The sequence below is a fragment of the Pinus tabuliformis genome, chromosome 3_2 (assembly GCF_031772625.1).
Source record: "Pinus tabuliformis cultivar Carrire ecotype Pingquan chromosome 3_2, CPIR1, whole genome shotgun sequence".
Taxonomy (NCBI): domain Eukaryota; kingdom Viridiplantae; phylum Streptophyta; class Pinopsida; order Pinales; family Pinaceae; genus Pinus; species Pinus tabuliformis.
Window position 1 is genome coordinate 1,149,403,577 of NC_142302.1, and position 16,619 is coordinate 1,149,420,195.

A 16,619-nucleotide genomic window follows, 5' to 3' on the forward strand; every position below is an offset into this window, starting at 1 on the left:
GGGGAGGCCACCATGGAAATGATATAGCTGATCCATCTCTGATCAAAGCCACACGATTTGAGAATGTTGGTAAGGAAGGTCCAACTAATACGGTCATATGCTTTGGATAATTCTAACTTGATCATCATACCAGGGACTGTGGGAATTTTTAGGGAGTGAACTGCCTCCTAGGAAGTGATGAATCCATCCAAAATTTGACGGCCCTCAACAAATATTGTTTGTTTCAGGGAAATGAGGTTAGGGAGTAGGGGTTTGAGGCACTTAACAATGATTGTGGCTATAATATTATAGATAACATTACACAAGGTTGTCAGTTTGAACCCTTGGGGATCCTCCGATTTGGTTGTTTTAGGAATTAAAGAAATAAACGTAGCATTCAGGCTTGGACATACCTTTTGGTTGTGTCTAGACTCCTCCACCACTTCCAACATGTCTTTTCCAATGAAGTTCCAAGCTGCTTGGAAGAAATCTGCTGTGAATCCGTCAAGGCCAGGGGATTTATTCTTTTCCATTATTTAACCACCTCCTCCACTTCCTCCAAGGAGACCACCCTCATAAGGCCCAAGTTCTGGTCCCTGGATACCAGGTGGGGAATGTTTTGAGTGATTCTTTGAATTTCCTCGGTCCTATCATGAACTGGTTCTGAGAGAAGAGAGTGGAAATGGTTCATGACCAGGTCCTCCATTTCCCCATGCTAGACTATTATGTTTCCAACCTCATCCTTTAAAGAGAATATCCTATTGTGATGGCAGTGTTGGATCATTGCTTTGTGGAAGAAACGAGTGTTTCTTTCCCCTTCTCTTAGCCAGTTAACTATGGATTTTTGTTTCCATAGGATCTCTTCCTATTTTCGTCGTTCTTCCAGTCGGTTGATGATCCTCCCTTCTTCCTCCACTAGGTGTTCTTCCCTGCCTTGGCTTATGATTTGTTGTTGGAGCTTTACCATATTGTTAATCAGTTGATGTTGGTCTCACATAATGTGCCTAAAATCTTCCTTGTTCCATTTATTAATCTTTCTTTTTATTTCCTTAAGTTTCAATTGGAACATATGCATATGGTTCCTTCCAAGTTCCTCGCTTTCCTTCCACCATTCTTCGACTTTCTGCATCAGCTTAGGATCTTTGAGCCAAAAGGACTCAAATCTAAAGGGACAATTTTTTGGGCCTATTTTCAGGCCAATCTCCAACCGAATTGGCCAATGATCAGATCCCATAACAGGAAGGATGGATGCTTCGAGGAAGATGTCACGACTGACTACCTGCTTTGATACTAAAAAATGATCCAGCTGAGATGCAATCTGGTGCAGTCCCCCTCTTCTATTATTCCAGGTGTGGTTTCCATTGTTGGACGGCATGTCAACCAAGTGAAGCTCATTGATCAAGTCTCTGAACCTTTCCATGTCTATGTCCTGACTTCTAATTCCCCCTTTTTTCTCCTCTAGGGAAGTAATCATATTGAAATCTCCCCCAACAATCCATAAGTTGTCTCGATAATCTCTTCTCAGATTTTCTAGGTTTTGAAGGAAAACCCCTTTTTTCTCTTGGAATATGAGGCCCATAAACTCTTGTTAGCAAGGCCCAATCTCTAGATCCAATATGTCTAAATCTCCCATAGAGGATTTTGGGTCGACTTACCCAGTCTTCAAAAATGATTTCTGCCAGATTCCATAGGATAGCAAGTCGCCTGCACTGCCCCTGGCATCCTGGGCTATGACCTCATAGTGCAGCTTGAAGGTCTTTATGATGTCTTTGAGTTTGGCTTCTGAGATCTTGGTTTCTTGGATCACCATGATGTTGGGCTTGTCTTTCTTGAGTCTCTCTTTCAAGCAGTGTTGTTTTCCTTTGTTATTAAGGCCTATAATATTCCAGGATGTAATTATCATTTGGACGACTTATTGAGTTGTTGGAACATCGTTGGTAGTGGCACCACCCTTCCAGAGTTCACCAACACTTCTACTATCATTTGAATGGTCTCGTTTATTTTTTTCCTTCCTCGCTTCTTCCCTCCTTTCTCTCGGGGTCCTTGGTCCCCCCCCCCGACCAATTTGTGATCCTAGTTGTCCTAATTGAGTTGATACCCCTATCCTCTGTTTTGTTTTGTATTGTTGGAATGTATCTTTTGTTGGAATTATGATGCATGTGTTTTCCTTGATGACAACTCACTTATAACATAACAAGTATATGGTAACTAGATGAATCCACAGGTCAATTTAGAGGTGACAAAGTGATGCAATAGAATAACAAAATGATGGGACATAGGTTTACAAATCAGAATCAAAAGTTTTATAAAGGTGAATATTTGAAGATCTATACGCGGGTTCGTCATGGCAAAGTTGCATATACATGCAGGTGCAAAGAAGCAAAGTTGTGTACATGCTAGCACACTAATTTAATAATACCAAGGGTCCTTACCATGGTATTAGCCCAAAATATTGAGCGCAGTAATGATTACTTGATCCCGTCCAAGATTACCATCAGCACTAGTATAGTTTTGACTTATGGTATTGGCTAAGGCTTTAACTATATAAGGAGGTGAATATCAAAGTGCTAAGTGTGCATGTGAAAGGGTTTTTGATGAATACTTCAATCTAAAGTATATTTTCATTGTAAGGGCCATAGTTGATACATAGATCTGAAATAATTATGCATCAATGAATACAATGATGGATCAGGATCATGAGACCTGAAATGGCTTTCCATTGTATGATCTGCTCATGGATTGACTAGATCTAAGTATTTACACATGTTTTTATCTTTGAATATTATGATTTGGGTCTTTATAAAGTTTTGAATCTTTGGGAATGTTAGGTCAAAATTTGCAGATCTGTATGTAGGTTGGTCTCGGTTAAGTCGTGTATACACGCGGGTTCGTTTCTTCAAAGTCACGTACATAAAGGAAGGGTTTATGTTCATAAATGACTGATCAACCTAATCAGTGTTGTTGTATCTATGTTGTCTGTCAATGATGTCCTCATGTTGATCTGGGTTGAGTGATAATGTCTGAAGTAGAACTGATTGAATGATGAAGTTGAATTTGGTTACATGTTGATTGGTTGAAAAGATTATTGATGCTGCTAACTGTATGAGGGTTTTGTAAGCTAATAGAATATTTCAGAATAACTTTGGTCAACTCTATGTTTGATTCAGAATTACAAGTTTTTAGTATATTGAGATATGTATGCAGGTTTCTCTATAGAAAAGCATGTATACACGTGGGTTGCCTTAGGTAAAGTAGCATATGCATGTTGGAATATCTATGATCAGTGTTGTAGTTGATGTTGTGTGTTGATGCAGTATTATGATTTCAGTTCTGTGTTCTGGTTACAGTGATCTCACTATTCTATTTGAATTAAGTTGGTTTTTGCTTCAGTTGATCTACAAGTTATGATGTATTAAAGCAGGTGGATCCAATGTGAAATTTATGAAACGTGGTCCACGGATGTTGCTAAGGGTTGGAGACTTCAGTGAGGATGTTAAATATTCCTGCCAGTAGTAGCTGGTAATCAGATCAAGGGGTTGGAGCTCCCTTCCAGTAGGAGCTAGAGAATGAGTGAAGGTGGTAGCCTTCAGCAAGTGGGTGCCTCTATACTGGCATGAGTCTGCACCAGTACAAGAATGTAAGAAGCTTTTTATATTAATACATTTGAAGGCTGAGACGACAACAATGGTGGTTTTCTCCCACATTGGGTTTCCACCTTAAATCTCGGTGTTCATGTGTGATAATATATTTTTTACTTACTGCACCTGATTACTGCTTATCAAATGCCTGATAAATCTTTTATATTATGGTTTAAGTTTAACAGATAAATAATTAGTTGTTTTACAAGTTTACTAAGCATACACTAGTTTTTTTACAATAGCCACGCACATACACGAGTTGGGTTCAGTAAATCTACGCAGATATTTCAGAAAAGAAAATTATTATTGTGAGTTTTTAAAATATTGATTCACCCCCTCTCTCAGTATTTTTCCCAACAATTGGTATCAGAGCAGGTCCTTCAAAAGAAGCTTGATCGCTTGAAGGAAGATCTCCCAAGATGAGAAATCAAGACAGAACGACATCTATTAGACCACCACTCTTCAACAAAAATAATTTAATATATTAGAAGACAAGAACCATATCCTATCTTTAGTCCCTTGGAGTAGATGTTTGGGAAATTGTGGAAGGAGGTTACCAATATCCAATTGCAATTCCCACAGATGCAGCAGAAAAGAAGACGTATGAAACCAATGCCAAAACTGTCAATGCATTATTGGGAAGTCTGATAGAATCAGAATTTGTCAAAGTTATGCAGTTAAACAAAACAAAATAAATATGAGACAAAATCATTCAAAGGTAAAAAATGTTAAACTCCAAACTCTCATAATTCAATATGAAACTCTTAGAATGCATAATGATGAAAGTATTGCTAGTTTCTTTCTACGTATAGATGAGATTGTAAATCGCATGAAAAATATGGGTGAAGAAATAAAGGACACCACTTTAGTAGAGAAAATATTAAGATCTCTAACTCCTAAATTTGAGTCAAAAGTTCCTACTGTTGAATATAAGTAGGATCCGCAGACTCTTACTGTTGTTCAACTTCACGGGATCTTGACTACTTTTGAAATGAGGAAAGGAGGTCCCTCAGAAGTCAGAGAAGCCACATTTAAAGAATTTTCAAAAGGAAAAGAAAAGAAAGAACACAAGCAATCAAGATATATATCAGAAGAAGATGAGGTGAACTTTGTAAAGAAACTTCAATTGGGCACCAGAAGGTTCAAAGGTAAGCTTCCCTTCAAATTTTTTGCTTGTGGTACAATTGTCATTATGCTGCTAAATGTCCTCATAAAGACAACCATGAAAAAGGGAAGGATACTGCAAAAGGTAATAAGAGATTTTTTGACAATAGAAGACTTTATTATACTCATGAAGATAGTGATGGCATGTCAAATAGTGAAGAAGGAGAATCTAATCAAGATTTTAAATTACTCATGGCTTTTGAGAAAAACACAAACGAGTCTAATGATAAATTTGTGGATGCTTTAGAGGAAAAAGATTTCTTTGAAGAAATTGCTCAACTCAAAATTTGCTTGGAATAAAACAAAGTAGCCATAGATACATTGAAGCATCAAATCATAGAAAAGGAAAAGCATAATGAGAAGTTAGAATGTGAAGTAGTAAGTTTAAGAAAGGAACTTGAGAAAATAAAAACTCTGAATCTTAGATTTTCTAAAGGATCTGATACCCTAGATGAAATTATCAAGGTACAATGATTTCCTCTTATAAAGATAGGTCTTGGATACAGTGGAGAAACATCTCAAATAGAAAAGTCTTTAGCCACCACCAGAAGCTATCTAAATGCAACAAAAACCAGTCAACAAAGCTTCAGTCCTCAACAAAAGAATAAAGGCATTCCACAGGTAAATCATGTTCACTCTAATCCAAGGATGAACAATAACAGAAGCACCAGTCAAAAGGTAAAAAACACCAGAAGATTCTATGATCACAAAAATTTCTTCTTTAATGGACAATGTTTCTCATGTCATAATTTTGGTCATAAGGTTGCTCAATGTGTTGCATACAAAACCATCATGACTAGAGAAGCAAGAAAACAAAGGAATGAGATATGAGTCAAGAAGAACACTTATAATTACTTCTCACCTCTTAAATATGAAATTGAATGCTCATTTTGCAATAACTTTGGACATGAAGAATCTGAATGTAGGAGAAAATTACAAACAACATCTCAAAATTAAAAAATGTCAACAAATTCTAAGGTATGGAAAAGGAAGGAGTTACAATTTGACAATTGTGGCATAACATTGTTTGCAGAAGGACAAGAAATTCAAACATTAATAAAGGAAGCTCAAAACACATGACAGATGATAAATATAAACTTATTTCATACAATTCTTTAGAGAAAGAAAAGAATGTCACTTTTGAAAATGACTCACCTGTTGTGATTAATGGTAAGGGTTCTGTTTTTCTAAAAGAAAAGGTTAAAGTTGGTAATGTTATGTATGTTCATGGATTAAAGAATAACTTGTTGAGTGTTAGCCAAATATGAAATGAGGTGGTATTCCGATCAAAAGAAGGTGTGGTTCATGAACTTGACACAAGAAAGACCATAATAAAAGGAACAAGAAACTCAAGCAATCTATATATATTGAAAGGTGGCCAAGAACAATGTTACCTAGGTAAGGTAGAGGAAAAATTGTCATGGCACAGAAGGTTTGGACATCTAAGCTTCTCTTAAATAAGCCAAATAAGAAGGCTCAAAGCTGTTCATGACCTACCCAACATCACCCTACCAGAAATTACCATATGTAAGTCATGTCAATTCGGTAAGCAAACCAGAGTTCAATTCAATGCCAAAGAAGGATCAGCAAGTAAGCCTCTTGAACTTATACATACTGATTTGTGTGGACCAGTAAGGAAAAAGTCACCTCGTGGAGAACAATACTATATCTTATTCATTGATGACTTTTCTAGAATGTGTTGGATCGGTTTATTGAAACACAAAGATGAAGCATTTGATAAATTTAAAGTCTTCAAAGCATTATTTGAAAATGAATTAGATATAAAAATCAAATGTCTCAGATTTGACCGAGGAGAATACATATTAGAAGAATTCTTTGATTTCTATGAACAACATGGCATAAAAAGACAAATTTTTGTAGCTAGAACTCCTCAACAAAATGGTGTGGCAGAAAGAATGAATAGAATTGTTCAAAAAATGGCTCGTGCTATGCTTGATGAGTTTGGAACTCCTGACACCTTCTGGGGTGAAGTTGCACATACCGCAATAAATATTCTCAACAAGGCTCATGTTCATTTGAATAGTGATAAAACTCTGTATCAACTTTGGTATGGTAAGCCTCCTACTATAAAGCTTTTTAGAGTTTTTGGAAGAAAATGTTTCATAAAAAATAATTATGAAAAACTTGGTAATTTTGAAGCTAGATCAGATGAAGGAATACTTATTGGTTACTTATCAAGAAGCAAAGGATACAAATGTTACAATAAGAGACTTGGGAAAAATGTTGAATGCATTGTTGTTTTGATTGATGAATCATGCATAGATCCCAAAAAGGTAACATCAACAAAAGATGATGATGATGATGAATTCTTTCCCACATCAAATCGCAATGACATAGAAGAAGAAACTAATGAAGTAGCAAAATAAGACTCATCAGAAAAAGAAAGGGCTCCATCCCTGTATGTTCAAAAGAATAATCCAGAAACTCAAATTCTAGGAGAAAAGGAATATGGGGTACAAACAAGAAGAACCCTTGTGGGATCTCCTAGTTATCTAGCTTTATTATCCACCATTGAAGCACAAAATGTAAATCAAGCTAGTAAAGATGAATGTTGGGTTAAGGTCATGGATGATGAACTTGATCAAATTGAAAAGAATGATACTTGGGATTGGTTCCAAGGCGTCATGATAAAAATGTTATTGGGACAAAATGGATATTAAAAAATAAGCTGAATGGAAATGGAGAGGCCAGGAACAAATCTAGAATTGTTTGTAAATGTTATGCTCAACAAGAAGGTATAGACTTTGAAGAAATGTTTGCACCAATAGCCAGACTTGAAGCCATAAGAATGTTTCTTGCATTTTCAAGTTTTCGACATTTCAAAGTTTATCAAATGGATGTAAAATCTGCTTTCCTTAATGGAGATCTAGAAGAAGAAGTATATATTGAACAAATAAAAGGATTCATTTTCGAAAATGATGAAAACCTTGTATGCAAACTCAAAAAGGCTTTATATGGGCTAAAACAAGCTCTGTGGGCATGGTATTATCGTCTTGACAAATATATTCAACAACAAGGTTTCACAAAAGGATCCACAAACAATAACTTGTACACAAAAATTGAGGATGATAAACTACTAATTATTGTTGTTTATGTTGATGATATAATATTTGGCAGTAATGAAGAATCTATGAGTCAAAACTTTTATTTTGTTATGCAACAAGAATTTGAAATGTATTTACTTTGGGAACTAACCTATTTTCTTGGTCTACAAGTGCAACAAGCAAAATATGGCATCTTTCTCTCACAAACAAAATATCTCAAGCAGATTTTAAAGAAGTATGGTATGGAAGATTGCAAACCTGTATGTACTCCCATGATGACAGGGTGTAGCCTCAGTGCTAATGATGATTCTCCCGCATTAAACCAACCAGAGTACAGCTCTATGATTGGAAGTATGTTGTATCGAACAGGTACCAAACTAGATATCATGCATGCAGTTGGGATGGTTGGAAGTTTCCAATCCAATCCAAAGGAATCACATCTTTAGGCAGTAAAGAGAATATTCAAATACCTCCAAGGAACCCAAGAATTTGGTCTATGTATTTTAAAGATGCAGATCTTACCCTTCATGCATACACAAATGCGGATTAGGTTGGAAATGTTGATGACTGGAAAAGCACTAGTGGAGGTGAATTTTACATGGGGCCCCGATTAGTATCTTGGTTCAGCAAGAAACAAAGTTCCATCTCCTTATCTACAGCAGAAGCATAATATGTGGCTGATGCATATTGTTGCACACAAATTCTCTGGATGATGCAAACATTACAAGATATACAAATCAAATGTTCTCCACCCATCTCCATCCTATGTGATAATATAAGTTCTATTAGTATTTCAAAAAATCCTTTTATGCACTCCAAGACCAAGCATATTCCAATTAAGTATCACTTTTTACGAGAACAAGTGTTTGAGAAAAAGGTTAAATTGGAGTATGTTCCCTCCAAAGAACAAGTTTCTGATATATTTACTAAACCTCTTCCCAGAGAAGCATTTAAATATCTCAGACAAAAATTGGGAGTTGTCTCTACCTCATTTTGTTGTTAATCTAGTTTGCTCAGTTTACAGGTGAAAATTCAGAAGGTTCCTTTTTGTACGCGGGCTTCATGAAGTATAGTTGCGTATATACGCAAGTTTCTTTGCAGACAATCACATATGTTTTTTTCTGATAGAAAAATAGTGGGACAAACTCAAGATCAACCTCTGACATGCTACTGACAGCTATGATTTGATTTTTCTTGGTATGGTGTTGATGGGTATAGTCTGCTGATATGGTATTGAGTTATGTTTTTCTCATTGATATTTATCTAATTGATGAAGATGCTTTGATGAATGAGTTGTTGACAATGAATAGGTAGCACAGGTTCAGGGGGAGGCCTTGCAGAATATAAAGCATTTTTGGCATTATGGTTGATGAATTATGATATTATTAATATCTTTTGGTCTCCATTATTAATGTCATATCTGTCATTTGATGTAAAGGTCATGTGGAGACCTATGATGTAATAATTTTCATATTCAGTCATGTATGGAATTTTGAGGTCATATCAAAGATGTAATTCCACTTGGTTCGGTGGTAGTGTCAAAAATGTAATCCCAATTGGTTGGGTGGTTGAGTCAAATATGTATCCCAACTTGGTTGGGTGGTTGAGTCAAATATGTATCCCCACTTGGTTGGATGATTGATGTAAGTATGATTCCTTGGTGATAAGAAGGTCATACTTAGTTGAGTTATAGAGTCATGTTCTTCATTTTAAAATATTTCTAAAGATTCAGCATGTGCTCAGGGGAAGCATTGATAGTATAGTGCAAATTAGATCTAAAGGGATAGCTTTGGTCTACCCTTTTCCCTTGATGTCAAAGGGGGAGAGTATATTGGTGTTTGAATAATGGTTATTTGATGTATCTAATAGGTTTCTATAGGTTGAGGTGATCAACACCAACATGGTTTCCATCAAGTCCAAAGGGGGAGATTGTTGGCATTATGATGCATGTGTTGTCTTTGATGGAAAATCACTTGTAACAGAAAAAGTATATGGCAATTAGATGAATCCATAGGTTAGTTCATAGGTGACAGAGTGATGGAACAAAATGGCAGAATGATGGGACAAAGGTTTACAAATTAGAATCAGAAGTTTGAGAAAGGTGAATATTTGAATATCTGTATGTGGGTTTGTCAAGGCCAAGTTGCATATACACATAGGTACAAATAAACAAAGTACATGTTGGCACACTAATTTAAGAATACCAAGGGTCCTTACCATGGTGTTAGCGTAGAATATTGAGTGCAGTAACAGTTACTTGATCCCGTCCAAGATTACCACCGGCACTAGTGTATTTTTGACTCATGGTATTGGCTAAGGCTCTAACTATATAAGGAGGTGAATATCAAAGTGCTAAGCATTCATGTGAAAGGGATTTTGATTAATACTTTAATTTGAAGTATGTTTTCATTGTAAGGGCCATAGTTCACGCATAGATCTAAAATAATTAATCACCGATGAATACAATGATGGATCAGGATCATGAGACCTGGAATGACTTTCCATTATGATCTACTCAAGGATTGACTAGATCTAGTTATTAACGCATGTTTTTCTAAATATTATGATCTGGGTCTTTCTGAAGTTCTGAAGAGATGCACAATTTTAGGTCAAAATTTGCAGATCTGTATGTAGGTTGGTCTCGGTTAAGTCGCGTATACACGCGGGTTCGTTTCTTCAAAGTCGTGTACATAAAGGAAGGGTTTTTGTTCATAAATGATTGATCAACCTGATCAGTGTTGTTGTATCTCTGATGTCTATCAATGATGTCCTCATGTTGATCTGGGTTGAGTGATAATGTCTGAAGTAGAATTGATTGAATGATGAAGTTGAATTTGGTTACATGTTGATTGGTTGAAAAGATTATTGATGTTGCTAACTATATGAGGGTTTTGTAAGATAACATAATATTTCAGAATAACTCTGGTCAACTCTGTGTCTGATTCAGAATTACAAGTTTTTGGTACATTGAGATCTGTACAGAAGTTTCTCTACAGAAAAGCGTGTATACATGCAGGTTGCCTTAAGTGAAGTAGTGTATACATGTTGGGATATGAATTATTAGGGTTGTAGTTGATTTTGTGTGTTGATGCAGTATTCTGAGTTCAGTTCTATGTTCTGGTTATAGTGATCTCACTGTTCTGTTTGAATTATGTTGGTGTTTTCTTCAGTTGATCTACAAGTTGTGATGTATTAAAGTAGGTGGATCTAGTGTGAAAATTTATGAAACATGGTCCACGAATTTTGTTGAGGGTTGGAGCCTTCAGTGAGGAAGTCGAAGCTTCTTGCCAGTAGTAGCTGGTAATCAGATCAGGGGATTGGAGCTCCCTTCTAGTAGGATCTGGAGAACGAGTGAAGGTTGTAGCCTTTAGCAGGTGGGTGCCTATGTACTGGCATGAGTTTGCACCAGTACAAGAATGTAAGAAGTTTTTGATATTAATAAGTTTGAAGACTGAGATGACAACAGTGGTGGTTTTCTCCCACATTGGGTTTCCACCTTAAATCTTGGTGTTCATGTGTGTTGCTTATGTGTGATACTTTATTCTGTTCTTATTGCACCTGCTTACTGCTTATCAAATGCTTGATAAATCTCTTACATTCTGGTTTAAGTTTAACAGATAAAGAATTAGTTGTTTTACAAGTTTACTAAGCATACGCTAGTTTCTTTTACAACAGTCGCGTACATACGTGAGTTGGGTTTAGTAAATTCGCATACATATTTAAAAAAAGAAAATTGTTATTGTGAGTTTTTAAAATACTAATTCACCCACCCTCTTAGTATTTTTCCCAACATCTTTGTAGAGTTGCTTCTGATCCTCTGGTATAAAATGCGCGTCCAAATGTCTCCACTCACTCAACAACTTGCATAAGACTTGCTCTTCATTGCTTAGCTCTTCTCTTTAACTCTCGATTACATGTTAGCATATTCCATTGGTTGTTCCTTGACCTCTTTTTCAAATATTTCCTCTTCAGCCTTTCTTTTGGCACTATTTCCATCCTTTTGATGTACTGGCTAGTTGTTTGGATGTGTTTCTTCCATTTGCACTTCCCCGGACGCCTCCTCCTGCTGTAGGATGTCATACCAATTGCTGATTTGCATTCCTTTGCTTGGCCGCGGTTGGGTCGAAGTATGGGGATTCTTTTGAGTTTGCCTTCTCCTTTGGACTTCCTGGAAGCCCTCCTCTGCTTCTTGAGATTTCCTCGAATTATTGGCTTTGGACAGCTCCTGGGTCTCAGACTGGTTCAACAAGCATTCCTGGAACAAATGTCCATATTCATGGCATCTGTGACATCTGAAGGGGATATGCTCGTAATCGATGGTTTGTTTCCATACCTCCTTGTGGTATTCCAGTTTAATGGATTCCAGTAAGGGTTCTTTTATATTCATATAAACACAAATCCTTGCATAGGATGTGTACCTTCCCCTTCTCATGGAATCTGCAACTTTCACAAAACTTCCTATGGAGTTGCCAATACCTTCCAGGATGTTTGGATCCCAAAAGTCCACCAGGAGGCCAAAGAGGCGAACCCATACCGAAGTCGCTGCGAATTGTTCCATATCCAGTTTATAACACTCCTCCCAGTGTCTCATGAACAACCCTCCATTGTTAAAGAAATATGGGTGGCCATCGAACACCCTTTCCTTGTCCTCCAGGTTGGAGAAAATTACTTTAAAGAATCCTCTGGTCCCGAATTTTAGCTCAGTGTGGCCCTTTGATTTCCATTTATGTTGGATACACTTGAACAGATCCCATTCTATTGGCTAGATTCCTATAAATTTGCAGATCATTGCATGATACTTCATATATTTCCTATAGTTCTCGAGTTTATTGTTGGGTATGACGAAGCGAAGCTTATTTGTAGCCCTTGGGATGCATTGGCCATGCATGCGAGTGTTCCATTGAGCTCCAAGGACAGGGGGTCCTTTTCCATGGCCTTCCTGAGTGCCTGCAGTCTACATGCCCTGCGAACTTGTTTCACCGCTCACTATATTTCGGTAGGAGGGGATATGCCCCCCCCCCCCCCCCCCCCGTGCCCCCGCCCCTGCAATGTCATTTATCCCGTCCGTCAGCGCAACAGTCTGAAACAGGTCATGCTCAAGGCAAAACTATTGACGACGTACAGAGCAGAGGTGTCAGGTTTCTTAGAACCCTGGCATAAACCAAAAAACCCTAATTTTCTAATTTATTTTGTTCTTGAACATCTATATTAATATTTTAATATTATTCTCTAACAAGTAGTTTATTATTTGTTAATGCTTAATTCATATCTTCCTTCTATAAAAGAATTCACAACAATTGTTTGTGATCATTTAATGAATTCACAATACTTGTTTGTGTTCATTCAATTCTCAGTCCCTGAAGATGGGTGGAGTGTCCACCCGAAACTTTAGACATGATTAAAAAATCCTTCACACTGTTTCAATGGGAAAAATTTCTCAGATGTGAAATATTTTGGTTAGTAAATGTCATAGTCCTATGATTTTTTTTGTTGTAAATTTATAAATTAAAACAAAATTAAAATATGACAAAATAAATTTTATTCCATTTATTATATTTTAATTGAGTCCACAATATATTTTATTATTTTTATTTTAATCTAGTACATCAAGATTACATCTCCCAAACCTATCCATACAATTATAAACAAATGTCCACTTAAATTTTGGGAAAAAGCTCATTGAAAGAAATCCCCTCACTCCTAGAATTTATGGCCTTCCTAAGATTCATACGAGTGGGGTACCCCTGAGACCTATTATTAAAACAATAGGTGGGCTTACTTATCTTCTCGCTAAATTCTTGGCTCAAAAGCTCAAACCTCTTTTTGGTCGCATTGATTCCTTTATTAAGGACTCTGCTTCCTTTGTTAAAGAATGGAAAGATATTAGGCTGGACCCAGGGGATTTGTTAGTAATATTTGACGTTGTTTTCCTTTATACCAAAATCCTACTCAAGAGGCCATTGATGTCATAAATCAGATCACTAGTAATGAAACTGTCAAATTGGTTGGTCTCTGCCTCACCTCTACTTTCTTCAATTTCCAAGGCGAGTTTTATGAACAAACCTATGGGTGGTGATGGGTTATCCTCTTTCCCCTATAGTTGCTAACTTATTCATGGAAGATTTTGAGACTAAGGCCTTAGCCTCTGCTCAATTTTTCCCTAAAAGATGGAAGAGGTTTGTTGATGATACTTGCGTTATTTGACCACATGGTCGCAAGAAATTAGGCTTTTTTCTTAATCATCTTAATTCCCAATCAGACTCCATCAAATTCACGATGGAGGTTGAGGTAAATGGATGCATTCCTTTCCTGGACATCCTTCTCTCTAGGATGAATGATGGTTCCGTTTCTCACCAAGTTTTTCGCAAAAAGACACACACGGAACAATATCTTCATGCGAGTTCTCATCGTTTTTCAACGCAAAAATTTGGGGTCCTTAGCACTCTTGCCACCCATGCTCTGAGAATTTCTGATGAGAATCACCTGGAGGAGGAAAAATCTCATCTTCTTAAAGTCTTTGAAAATAATGGCTATAGCAGAATTGAGGGCCACAAGGCTTTTCAAAGAGTCTGTAAAGAATCAAGGGTTAAGCTTGCTCGTGATGATCATATCTCTAAGGTGCAACTTCCATTTATCCAAGGGACCACTAACAAGATTTCCTGTATTCTTAAGAAGAGTAGAGTTTTTGCATCATTCAAACCCCTTAATACCCTTAGAAATTCTCTTAGATCTGTTAAGGACCCTGTAGACCCTAAAGACATGAATGAGGTCTACTCGATCCCTTGTTCTTGTGGGGTTCCCTACATTGAAGAAATTGGTCACTTCATTAACCAGATAATCGAAGAGCATGCAATAGACATTAGGTACAACCATTCTCGCTCATCAACTCTAGCTAAACATGCATAGGAATCCAAGCACCATGTCTGCATTGAGGATTTCATAGTCATTATTAGGGTTGATCACTTCCACCATAGGAAGCTTAGAGAGACTATTGAGATTGAGAAGCATGCAATCAATCTCAACAAAGATGATGGTTGGAAATTAAGTAGAAGCTGGATTCCGACCCTCTCTTCTTGATCTCCCCTTGCTCCCTCTTTCTTTATTTTTTAATTAATTAATAAATAAAAATTACATAAATTCTTAACATAATTTTTGTTAATTGTTTTATTTTATTTCAATTTCATTTTAATATAAATATCATTTTCTTGATTTTAAATAATTGATCTCTTAATATAATTTTAAAAAATGATTAATTAATTAATAAAAATATTAAACTGACTTTATACACCCTTATAATATTTTTGAATTTATTTAACTAATCTTTATAATATTATTATAAATAGATTTTAATTAATATATAATATATATAGTTATATAAATAAATAAGGGCTAATAAATTTATTTATTTAAATAAATAATAGATAATTCTTAACAGCTAGTTTTTAACTAAATATTATTTTAATTAATTTAATAATTATTTCGTAATGGCTAAATTTTAACAGCGCTGATGTATCCTTGTTATTTATTCTTTAGGATTGATTGATTTTTTCACCTTTGTCGTGAGGATAAATCAAATTAGTTGTTTCTAAAAGTCAACCAAATTTTAATGATGTAATTAATCCAAAAGACATTCTTATTTACAATATAAATTACAAAAATCTTGGATCTAACAATATATTTAATTATATTTTCTTAAATTTATTATTATTAATTCATTTTACAATATTCTAATTTAAAAACATGATATAAATATTATTATTTATTATTTAAAAAAAAATATAATTAACATTTTTATATATTTAAAAAATTCCAAAGTCACACAATGTAATTAAATGGAAAAGCTTGATTCAAATGTAAAACGTTTAGAGGATTTCATCCCAATAACAGATAGAGTTAGAGAGTTTTTGTAACATTGTTGGAATTTCCCTTCAATATGAGTTACATGATTTTAAATGTGCCATCTTATCACTATTCTGGATGATATGTACGACACCCTTCGGAACAATGGATGAGCTCCGACTCTTCACAACTGCAGTTAAGAGGTGGTGATAATCAATTCGAGCAACTTTAAATAAATATGTATTTGGTTATTTGTTGATATTAATTAATGGATTAGGGAATAGCTAATCTAGTCATGTACGTTATCATATAAGATTTACTTCTGACTATGAGGCCGGTTAAAATCATTGTTAGGGTTTGAAAAAGTACTTTAGGTTCCTTTAGGGTCAAGAAGATGATTTATTTAATTGAATAGAAACACAATTTTAAACAATATCAGAGGAAATATATGATCTAAAAGATTAGATAAATAATTAAGTAGTTATCAGAAGAATTCACAAGTGGACCTGAGAGGTTTTATAAATATACATAGATAAAATTGTTAAAGTAAATATTTGTTAAAGAAAATAATTCATCTATTAATCACAAATAAATAGAAGGAGTAATATAATTTCTTAAATAACGTAATATGTTTAAAAAGTTTCGGTATATATATTTATATATTATTGAATAAATTCCTCAATGGGGTGAGAAATATAGTAATAAACCCAACACATGGAGGATGATGCCAGACACTTGGCCGATGATGTGGGGCAGACAAACTCGATTTCTCACGGTGATATTCATATAGGGGATGTTAATGTTGGGCGTGCAAACCATTGAGCACCATAGGTATTTGGAAGGTGGCGAACATATGCTTTGGAAAATGTTGTGGCTATTGTGGCGGGTTGATGGTCGAGACTGGAGCTCGGGTTGTAGAGAGCACTCCTGTGTT